Genomic DNA, 12,151 nt, shown 5'->3' on the forward strand with positions numbered 1-12,151 from the left:
ATTTTATTTATTTATTTATCTATCACTCATTCATTTCGTGATTTGCTTTGCAGTTGAAACCTACAAGAAGGTATGGGTCAACCTCCGCGCCTGTTACAGGCAGGTCGTAAATGCCCCGAAAAGCAAATCTTTTGACTCCTATTCAGGTCAGGGGCGTAACCAGACCTGACCTTCCGGGGGGCAAGATTGAAAAATTTCCCAATTTCTGATCAAAAGTTTTAGTATTTATATTCGAGAGAACGCTCGCTTGCCACGAAGCGTTAAACGGGTGGAGTCGGTGGGGTCCAGGGGTCCAGGGGCAAAGCCCAGGCGGGGGTCAAGGGGGCTGAGCGCCATGAAGCTCCTGGTTGTTGGCATATTAGAAAATATCAGTGTTTCAGAGTACAAATTTCACATTGAAAGTAGTAGGCCTATAGATCTTCTTCTCTCTTTCTTTCCCTTTTCTCTTCTCCCTTGAGTCCCTTCCCCTTTTCTCTTCTCTCTTCCCCCTCTTCTTCCCTCTTTTTTTTTCTTCTTTCCCTTTCTCTTCCCTCTTTTTTCCCTTTTTTCTCTTCTCCCTTCCCATTTTTTCTCTTCTTTCCCCTTTCTCTTCCCTCTTTTTTCTTCCCTCTTTTTCTCTCTTTCCCCCTTCCCAATTTTTGACTCTTCTTCCAGGTTTTTGTGTGTCCGGAGGGCAGCTTGCACCCCGGCCCCACTGGTTACGCCACTGCTCCTTTTTAAACCCATTTATCATGTTTATACAGACATTAAATCATGACAATAGTTCAATGGAGTTTACCTATTATGATTTTATTAACTTCGTTAAAGAAATTCTCTAAATTTTGCTTACCTTGGTCAACGGGCAATACTTGTTAACAGTCGGGCAACGCTATGAACTGTAGAAATATATCTTTCTCCGGTTCATAGTTTTATATTCGGAGTAACTACAGAATACCCCTCTCGGGGGTATAGTTATATAAAGTTGTAACATGTTTGTATGTATTGGAATAGGGTGTTTTGTGCTTGAGTGGGGTATTCTGTTTTAATGATTTGTGTATGGTAATGTTGTGAGTGTGTTATTCTGGAAACTAAGTATAGGTCTTGGTTTTTTGTGGGCGCAGTTGGCGCAGACGTATCGAAAAACCGACAGAGTTGGCGTTTGACGTGGACGCAGTTTAAATTGGCGGGTTGATCAATGCAGCGTATATGCATTATTTAAGTTGCAGTTGCAACAAAGGAAGTATGTTTGCTGGTACTACTCGGGAGTAGGCCTATAGGCCCTATAGGTGTCGGTTTTTAACAAGGCGCAGTCGGCGCAGACGTAGTTGAAAATTGACAGGTTTTTATAAATGGGGTGTGGACGTAGTATTGCGGGGGGATTTGTCCCCGTTATACCGTTGAAGGAGTTCAAAATGTGGTATTTTTTTGTGTGATTGTATTTGAATTAGTTGTTGGTACATGTATAGGCCGACTAGGACAAATTCTATGTCTAGTTTTTATGTCGGCGTAGTCGGCGCAGACGTAGCTGAAAATTAACAGGTTTGGGCTTTGGGCTTGGACGTGGATAAAATTGGTGATTTTATGAATGGGACATAGTGTTTGGGGGATTTGTGCCCATGATGTTGAATTAGTATAATATGTTAAATTGTGTGTGAATGTGGTGGCAGTACATGAACAGTATGTTGGACATAGGTCTTGGTTTTTAAGTCGGCGCAGTCGGCGCAGCCGTAGTTGAAAATGGCAGATTTTGCGTTTGGGCGTGGACGTAGTTAAAAGTGGTGATTTTAAAAATGGAGCGTGGACGCAGTATTGCGGGGGATTTGTCCCCAATGGCGTTGAAGTAGTAGGCCTACAAGATGTTGTTTTGTGTTTGATAGTGTTTGAATTTGGGTGATTTTATAAATGGGGCATGGACGCAGTGTTGGAGGATTTGTCCCCGTTGAAGTTGAATTGGGATGGTATGATGTTTTGTGTTTGATACCAGAAGTGTTTGAGTGTTTTGCTGCTACATGTTGTGTTTGGACCGTAGGTCTTGGTTTTTTATGTCGGCGCAGACGTAGTTCAAAAATAGCAGGTTTTGCGTTTAGGCGTGGACGTAGTTAAATTATGTTAACTGTATCAAATAAATACCCTTATCTGGAATGAACTTTTGTTTTGACTTTTAATACTGGAACATTTACGAAAATATTGCAGGCTATTCTTTATTTTTTGCTTCAGGACTAATGTTGCTAAAGTTTTTACAGCCCCCCTCTAAGTGCACAAAAACTTTTAACCCCCTGTTCATACACCCAAAACTTTTGAATCCCCTATATTCAGAACTCCAAAATTTTATAACCCCCCCTACATATTTTTCAGCCCCCCTAATAATTGAAGATTCAGTATGTTTTGAAAGTGATATTAGTTCTTTAAGGATGACTTTGGCTATAGGGGTGGGCTTTGGCACGATTTTATGGCACATGATTATTTTGTTCATTGCAATTATTTCGCGCGCATTTGTCCTGGTAATTAATATTTTTTAGTTGAATGATGCGATGTGGAAACTTTGGCCCCTGGTACCGGTATCCCCCTTCGTATTTTAGCATTGATAGCAAATTTTCACGGGAAAAGAGATTTTTTGGGACAGCTTGGAAAAGTTAGTTACAGATCTGAAGGGCCAAAGCTGAATCATGTTGCCTTGCACAGGGCACCCCCCCGAGAAAATGGTCTCTGGCAGGAGTGATGATGAGTTTACCATGGTTCAACAAAAGTCAATACGATTACGTAATTGTTCATGTGATGACACACACAGAGGGAAAGTCAATATTTACATTTCTTGGTCATAAACCTCACCTCCATGCAGTAGCCCTTATAATATTAATATGTTACGCATTATAGCTGATCTGGGTAATCAACAACAAATCTACCCATCGTGGCTTAGGGTTTTAAAAACATGCTCAATTCCCGGGATTGATTGAATTTAAATAATGGATACACATTTTAAGTTTAGCATCAGTTTTTGTTATTTAGTTAAGTTGGGTTTTGAGAATTAAAAAAAAATTTTGCTTAAATCATTAGAAAATATGTACCATATTGGCTGAAATTTTTAGGTTGAAAAGTCGGGTATGAGAAGTTAGGGTCACAAATTGTACCAACCCGAAGTTTTTATCACTTTGTAATATTTTCATTTGGTATGTTTCTTATTAATATTTTTTGAGGAAAAAAGTGAGGATTTTTTATCACTTTGTAATTTTTTCATTTGTTATGTTTCTTATTTATAGTTTGTGAGGAAAAGTGATAGTTTTTCATCACTTTGCACATTTTGAATTTTTTATGTCTTTTAATATTTTGTGAGGAAAAAAGTGAGAATTTTGTCATAACTTTGCAAATTTTTTATTTATTATGTTTCTTATATTTTTTCTGGTGTAAAAAAGTGAGGATTTTTTACTACTTTTATATTTTTGATTTTTAATGTTTTCTATCATTTTGTGATGACAAAAGTGAGGATTTTTCATCACTTCGCAAATTTTTCATTTGTTACGTTTCACATTAAATTATAAAAAAAAAAGATTTTGAAATTACTTCGGATTTTTTTTTAATTTTCTGTATAATGTACAATGTTGCTTTAAGCCCATGGATTGAGAAATTTAATATTTTTATTCCATGCCTTGATATTGTTTGATTGCATTTTGTAATACTGTTTTTCAAAGTACGGAAGCATATTAGTGCCAAAAAAAAAAAAATTAGAAATATTATTGCGAATATTCGCAATAATTATTGCGAATATTCGCAATAATATTTCTATTTTTTTTTTTTTTTTTTTTTTTTTTGCACTAATATGCTTCCGTATCAAAGTGATGAAAAAAGTGATGAATTATTATGATGTCCAAAAAATAGGTGCCAAAATTTCTCCCCCAAATCGTGCCATATCTAATTATATTTCGAATGTGATAGAAATCCTCACGTATCTCATCACAAAATAATTTAAAAAAATGAATGAAAAATTGGCGTCGTAATAAACAACTTTTTTCATCACAAAATAATAAGAAATATAACAAATGAAAACATTCCAAAGTGATAAAAAAATCCTCACTTTTTCCTCACAAAATAATAAGAAACGTTAAACATAACAAATGAGAAGTTGGCGAAATGATGAAAATAATTCTCACTGTTGTCATCACAAAACATGATGATAACAAGTGAAAAATGTCCAAAGTAATACAAAAATTCCTTACTTTTCCTCACAAAGTAATAAGAAACATAACAAACGAGAAATTTCTAAAGTGTTAAAATATCCTTACTTTTATCATCACAAAATAATAAGAAACATAAAAACTGCAAAGTGAGGATTCTTTCTCATTTTTAACTTTCCTTAAATCGGGCCTCAATTGTCTGAAATTGATAACATTTTATTTTTAAAGAGGGTCTATGTATTTAATTCCAATATCATATTATTGAAATTCTCATCAATATTAACTGTATAGCTACTACTAGCTAAAACTACTGTCAGTACATGGTGTTACGTAACCCAGTGCAAAATTTGCTACACTAGTGGAACCAATGCTTTTTAGCTTCTGAATACCCCTACAAACCAAACCTGAGTTGGTTCCATTTTTTTCGAATGTGTCTTCGGCGGCCATTTTGAAATTCAAAATGGCCACTATTTTTAGCCTTTTTAAAGCCGTATTTGTCCCGAAAGCGCACAAAGTCATATTTTTCTTAATGATTATTTATACTTTTGATTGTCAATATCCACTAAGAACATAATTAGGATCATTTTCTAGAATCCAAGATGGCTGCCAAATCCAAAATGGCCGCCAATTTGTCTAAAATGGTCTGCCAGCTATAAGGACATTGATTTCTTTCCTTTTTCCTGATTATTTTCGCTACTAATGTTTCTGAGAATCCACTGAGAACTAACAACTTAATTTGGTCCATTTCCTCCAATCCAAGATGGCCTCTAAATCCAAAATGGCCGCCTTTTATTAAAATATGCCATACCGCTTTTGGCAATTACTATCATCGAGAGTAAAATACATGTATCTCATTTCTGTCAGATATGGATAATGGATATTAAAATTATTCTAAACATCTTAAAGTAGTGCAACAACATTGCTTAAGGCGAAAACATGTGTCTCTCGTCCCAACGCCCAGTCGGGCTTTCTTGTTAGAACGAGGCATTCCCTCATACATTATGTTTAGTCGTGCATTGTGTTTAAGTAAGGAACACTGCGAGTTCTCAACTATGAGGTCTATACCTACACGCAAGTGTGTCCATTAATTACGGAACACTGCGAATTCTCAACTATGTCCACGCCGACTGCGGCGAGGTCAAAACCTACACGCAAGTGTGTCTATGTCCTGTTGTAAAGAAGCATGCTGTTTTCAAAGCCCCATATCGAATTCAGAACTACGTCTACGCCGACTGCGCCAACATAAAACCAAGACCTATAAGCCCTCTATCGAATTCAGAACTTCGTCTGCGCCGACTGCGCCAACATAAAACCAAGAATTGCGTGCATATCCTATTTGGACATGGACGCACTTGGTTAATGGCCCATGGTGCGGAACCTTGGACGTTATCAAATAATGAGTTTTCAATTGCGTCTACGCCGAATAATACCTTATGGCTAAATCGCCCTCTCTGTGTACAAGTGTGTTCGGTTATTTGCCCAATTACCAGAATCCAAGACATTAAGACGTGACTGTAGGGGATTATTTGTCCAACTACTAGATAGATGGCGCTTCGTTGAAGACACTGCGTCTACGCCGACCAACACCGTCGGGCTGTTTTCAATCAACACGCCCTCTCTGTCTGAAATTATTTGTCCAAATACCAGATTCCAAAAAGCCATGTCGTGACTGTAGGGGATTATTTGTCCAACTACTAGATAGATGGCGCTTCGATGAAGACATTTGTCCAAGAACCAAAATGTAAAAGAAATTATGATGTGACTATAGGGGGATTATTTGTCAAAATACAAGAAAATATCAAATTGAGGGGGCTATTCCCTTCGAAGCAGCTCGGGGCTGTGCCCATGGTGTGGTGGGTATTGTGTAGTTATGCCTTATATTCGAAGCCGCATATATTTTGACGCCCAAAACGTATTCGAAGCCGAATATTCGCCTTCGAATATTCACTTTGAACCAGCCTTCACGCAGGTTGAGTACTTCAAATTATACAGCTGATTGACTTTTAACCGTCAGTCTATTCATCAAAATCTACGGTGCATAAGCATACGGGAGCCGCAACAACGCTACTATAAACAGCAAGGGTATCGGTATATATACAAGGATTATCGTATACGGTATACTCAAAATGCGGTATATTCACTATAAACACGCTGTATGGCCAATTATAATTGAGAATCATTATTTGGGCCATAAATTGAACAAAGAATAAAATTGTATTATTAAAATTAAACTAATATCAATAACCCCATAAATTCCATTGCTGTCAACTTTAACTTCATGAATATAATCAAGTTGGTCATTAAATTGTAATACCTTTGTACACGGTACCCGTTACTGAGCATTTGAGTAATTCCATTCCAACTTGAATGGAGGTCAAACAATTTTACAAGGCGATCTTGCAAAAATATATCAGTATTTTGAGGTTTCAAATAATTTTATAACATCAAATCTTTTTTTTTTAAATCAGCAAGGCCATGATGACATTTCATTACAATTAGTTAACATCTTTTTTGCTTCAAATGATAAATAATAATAGCATGACCCTCATACCATAGGGATTTACTTTAACAACAGTGCAATAATACATGTAAACACACATCATAGTCAGCTATGCAATATACATCAATGTAATTTGAACAATTGAATAATGTAGAAAAAAAAAGTATGTATGACAAGAAAAAGACAAAAAGAACCTGATGCTGTACAAGAAATAAAATAAGACGCACCACGATTTGGTAGAAACCTAAATAAGGCAGTTCTCGAACCACAAGTCTCACCGGCTTTCACGACCGCCTACTTTCGCGATTACTTTTGCCAATAGAAGTAAGAAAATTAAGACTGCCGTTCCAAATAAGTCATCCGAAGATAAATGGATAGTGAACACCATGCATAGTATAAATTTATTGGAGACACCTTTTCATTTTCAGCCTATTTTACAAGTTGACCTCAAATGACCTTTGACATCATGCTTCAACGCATCGATCCAATATTTCAGATATAATTAGATAAGTACGGAGTGTGCGCTGTTGAAGTGGGTGATTTTAAAGGTAATCACAGGTCAACGGTCATGGAGGGTTGCAATTTTAAACTTTGTCTGAACTGGCTCAAACTCGGTGGGTGGAATTCTTGATATGAGGGGAATATAATGTACAAAATAAAATCGAGGTCATCCGAGGTCAAAGGTCATCAGGGGCTTAATTTAAACTTCGCCCGATTGTGCTTAAAATTAGTGGGTAGAATCCTTCATACTACACAATCAGCTTTTTCTAAAATTAGTGTACATTTGTCTTAGAATTGATAAGGCAAGATCAATTCCAAAATTCCACCTGAGAATAGAATTTGTGAAGTCTGTGACCTACACGAACTTGAATATGAATATCATTTCATTTATGTGCTGTAAACTCTATATTTTCTAGTATTTCAGAAATTGAGCATTTTCTAGCGCCACAGAAACCTCGAAAATCGAATTTCTAGTTCTAGATGGCTTCAAATTTCTTTGTTTTTGCAAAATAAGTAACAAAATCAATGATAAATAAAAGTTGCTGTTCAAATTGAACTTGTAAGGGTCTTTAGGTGACAGATCAAATGAAAAAATATGGGGTCTTCGGGTGACAGAGCATTTGTTCGTAAAAAAATATGGGGTCTTTGGGTGACAGTGATGCTGAAAAAGGGGGTCTTAACAGCCCTGCATACGCGTCAGCTCCAAAGTTGGAGTGCCCCCCGGGCATGATCAATTCTGTTCAGGAAGTAAAACCTAATGGGATATTGATAATCTTTCTCTTGATATGATATTGTTAAAACTGCTTACGTCTATAGCATATATGAAATTCGCATATTGTATTCTTGAGTTGATATGTGTTTGTTTTGTTAATGTTTTTGACTACACCTGTATGTTGGGTAATTGCCAATAAAATCTTGAAACTTAAAACATATGAGGGGAGCATGAAAAAAATAAATCAAGGTCATGAAGTCAAAGGTCATAAAGGGGCTAAATTTTATAACTTTGCCCGATTGGGCTTAAACTTCTCCATAATGAGAGCATGAACAAAATAAATCTGTGGCCACTCGAGGTCAAAGGTCATATGCGTTCAAACGTTAAAGTATGCCCAATTGGGCTTAAACATGGTAAAAAGAATCTTCAATATGACAGGAACATTTCAAAAAGTCATAAGGGTCATCGGGTGTCAAATAAACAGCATCACTATAATGAATGACATATAAAAAGATTAGTTCACATCTGACATCAGGGCAAACGCGCGCCATGATTGGTTGACGACCTGCGCTGTACGGCATTTTCTGTCTAGTTGTCAGAATTTCTGACGTGATTTAGTCTTTTTATCTCTGTCTTTCATTATATCATGCTGCTTGCATGTTGGGCTTAAAAATACATTAAAAATATTTTAACATGTGAGGGCGGGCTTCATTAAGCTTCTTGTGCTCTAAGATCCTGTCTTAACTGTGTAAGAAAATTTGGATTTTGACCCTCAAATCCCCAAACTTGAATTTTAGTATTTGCCATTTGGATAGTAATTTGATACTATAGTGAAAGTCACATTTCATGAAACATCAGGGCATTTTTGTAAAATGGCCCTCCGTGCTCAAAAAATGTAGTCATAAAATACATGTACACACATGTTAAGACATAGGAAGATTGATAAATGCTGGGATACAGAATTTGGCACAATCAGCATGTTCAGGCAAGCTTAACATTGCCAATTGTAGGCCCACACACACGATTGACCCCTCATTTTCTAAGTTAAATGATTCTCTTTTTGATGAAAGCAATTTTAGATAATTTTTATGAACATGCCTACAGTCTGTCCACATAAAGTACAAACCAAATCTGTGGCATCGGAGTTAAAATAAAGAGTGCGCTCGGCAAGTACAAATCGTGCAGCACTGTTGGCGCGGCAAAGAAGGATTTACACACGCATTGCACTGATATAATTATTATTCTCATACCTCCAGTTTCCGAGTGAGTTTATTTACCTGTAATTTGTACTTAAATTGTACACTTAAATGTGGACAGACTGATGTAGCTTAAACTCTCACAGCTACATCAGGTGCCCACATAGGCTCACGTTTTATTTATTTATACACTAGAAACACAGTTCTCTCCCTGCCAATACCCGGGTTAAACATCATGCATGACAGGCCATAATATTCGTGTCATGGTAAATTTCAAATTTAATTTTTATTACCCCGGTACGCTTCGATCAGTTCCTCATGATTCATGACCGTACATGTACACCTTCAGTCATAGGCATCATGGCCATGTCATTTGAGTCGGCAGTTGCATGAGTTTCGAGTACAAATAGCGTTGTACTACATCAAGCCGACATTAAGTTAACATGTTTTATCTAACATCATCCACAGTTCACCGGGATGTATTTCAAATATAAAATTATCATTAATTCAATAACATTTAGTAAATTCACTTCAATATAAATGCATAACTACACTCGGAAATACTTACCGTTCCGTGGGATGCGATATTGTGCTAGCATAGACTGTGGTTCCGGTGTGCAACCCCTGACAGTAAATTTCGCTGGTATGCGCGGCGACTTTTCCAGTTCGATTTTACCAGCGATTCTCGTTTTGGTTTCACTCCAGCATCGGCCCTGTACTATGGACGAAGATTAGAGCACGAAGTGCGATGGACTTGTATGGTTGGCTATTCGGGTCATTACGTGTATTAATACGTGTATTCGAAATTTCGAATACGCGTAATAGAATAGGCCAATCAGCGTTGAGTTTCGAGAACTTGGGAGGGAATTTTTAAAGCCCGTGTATTTAAATCGAGGCACGTAAACAACCTCGTTCACTGCAGATAAAAATTCGGAAATAATTTTAATCCTCACCGTGCTACATCACGCCGTTTTTTGTAAGAAACGGGAATGAACAGAACATGCTAAAAGATCAGAGAATAAAGGCGTTTTTGGTATTTTCATATCTTTTTAGCCTTTTAGGGGAGAAGGGTTAAAGGTAGGCCTATCGGCTTCCTTTATACAAAATGCTTTTTCAAAAATTCTCTTGGGGGAATTAAAATGCATTTATTCCGTGTTGAAATATTTTCTAATGTAGCAAATAATAGATAGGATACACTCCACTATACCAACTTATTCCGTCCTGGAATAAAAACATTTTAAACAGCGGATAGTGTATGTAACAAATGAATTAGCAATATCTGTATATATCTGTCTCCACACTGAATCCTAAAGTATTAGGCTAGGCTACATATAAATTATAATAGGAATTATTCTTTGAAAGTAGAGAATATTAGAACAGTGACCGTATCCTGCCCCTAAAGCGGCCGATACCGAACAACACATACACAACCATGCCCTTGACCTGCATGATGTCGACGTAGATGGCAGCAGCATTTTTTCTTTAATTAGCATAAGTCTCCACAGCACTACGCATAACTTTACGTAGCTTTTAGTACTATCGTGGTGGTAGCAGCATTTACTTTAATTTTCCAATATGGCGCCGCCCGTGAATCAATTTGTAGACTGCTGCCCTCAGTCGTCAACCGTCTGGATTGACGACTGAGAAAACTACATGAAAAAAAAGTGACGGATTTTGCAACAGGATTCCTGTGGCATAGAGCATGGGCAGTTGTGTCCACATTGACCTTTTGACCGAGTTTGTTGTTTTTAGAAGTTCAGAGCGCGATCTTGTCACAGCGGCGCGGTACAGCGACGCGGTACACGGGCGTCGCTAGTCCGCGTCGCGCTACGGCGCACAACCAAAGTCGCATTGAATAGTTTTCAGAAGTCCGTCATGATATGACCTGTAAGATAATCAGTCGTCACTACGAAGCATAGGCCTACACAGTACATGCGAAGTGTAGACGGCTGATTGGAATTAGTCTAATCAATTTGGCGTCTATTGGCGACGCCATCGGACGCCATTTAAGCGCAGAATAATACACAGGGAAAGCCGACGCTGTCGCCACCTTTTTGTATTGCGCTAGTATATGAGTTGCAACGGCCTGCCTATACGTACGGCCACTCTCTATACACGAGATCAGTGGGTACGGCGCATACGGGTGCTGGAGGTGCTGTCGTATCCCAATATTTTAATCCCTGGTTGCACTAGTCCACGTGATTTTTACTACTGATGAAATCTGCACGTACACCATAGGGGTTGTGCAATAATTATGAGCCCTGGGGGAGGGTAAAATTGGGGGGGGGGGGCAAGAAATTTTTTGGCGAGCCTAAGGGTGGGGCAAGCAATGTTGGGCAAACAAGCGATTTTTGGCACGCGTTCATGGGGCGCCTTTTAAATAAAACCCTCTAAAAAGGCTTAGGAAAACAGTACGGAAACGCTTTTAGGCCTAATATGCACATTTTCCTGGTCGCTGCGCTCGCAACAAGTATCTAGAGCACATAAAGGTTTGTAAATTGGGATCCCAAAAATTTGGCATGCGCAAGGGGAGTGGGGGCAAAGAATTTTTAACATTTGGGGCCCTGGGGCCCATTTTATTTGACTTATGAGGCTCATGTACATATGTTGAAGTATAATTCTCTAGTTCTTTCATAGACTAAAACTGGGCATTGTAGCTCCTTTATTTACTGAGTAACGGCCTGCCCTATGTTTTAGGGTTTGGGGCCTTGAGGCCCATATTGTGTGACACATGGGGCTCATATACACATATAACGATAAAATGCTGAAGACCGTTTAGTGTACCAAATCTGAACCCTGTAGCTGCTTTATTTACTGAGTAACAGGCCGGCCCTATGATTTAGCGTTTGGGGCCCTGGGGCCCATATAATGTGATATATGGGGCTCACATAACAATATGATTTTCAGATGCAATCTGTGCACAATCTCTGAGCCATAAAGCTGCTTTATTTGATGAGAAACGGCCGGCCCTTTGTTTTAACATTTGGGGCCCTGGGGCCAATAATATTTGACTTATGAGACTCATGTACATATGTTGAAGTATGATTCTCTAGTTCTATCAGTAGACTCAAGCTGGGCATTGTAGCTGCTTTAT

This window comes from Amphiura filiformis, chromosome 17 (genome assembly GCF_039555335.1).
Source record: "Amphiura filiformis chromosome 17, Afil_fr2py, whole genome shotgun sequence".
NCBI classification, from domain to species: domain Eukaryota; kingdom Metazoa; phylum Echinodermata; class Ophiuroidea; order Amphilepidida; family Amphiuridae; genus Amphiura; species Amphiura filiformis.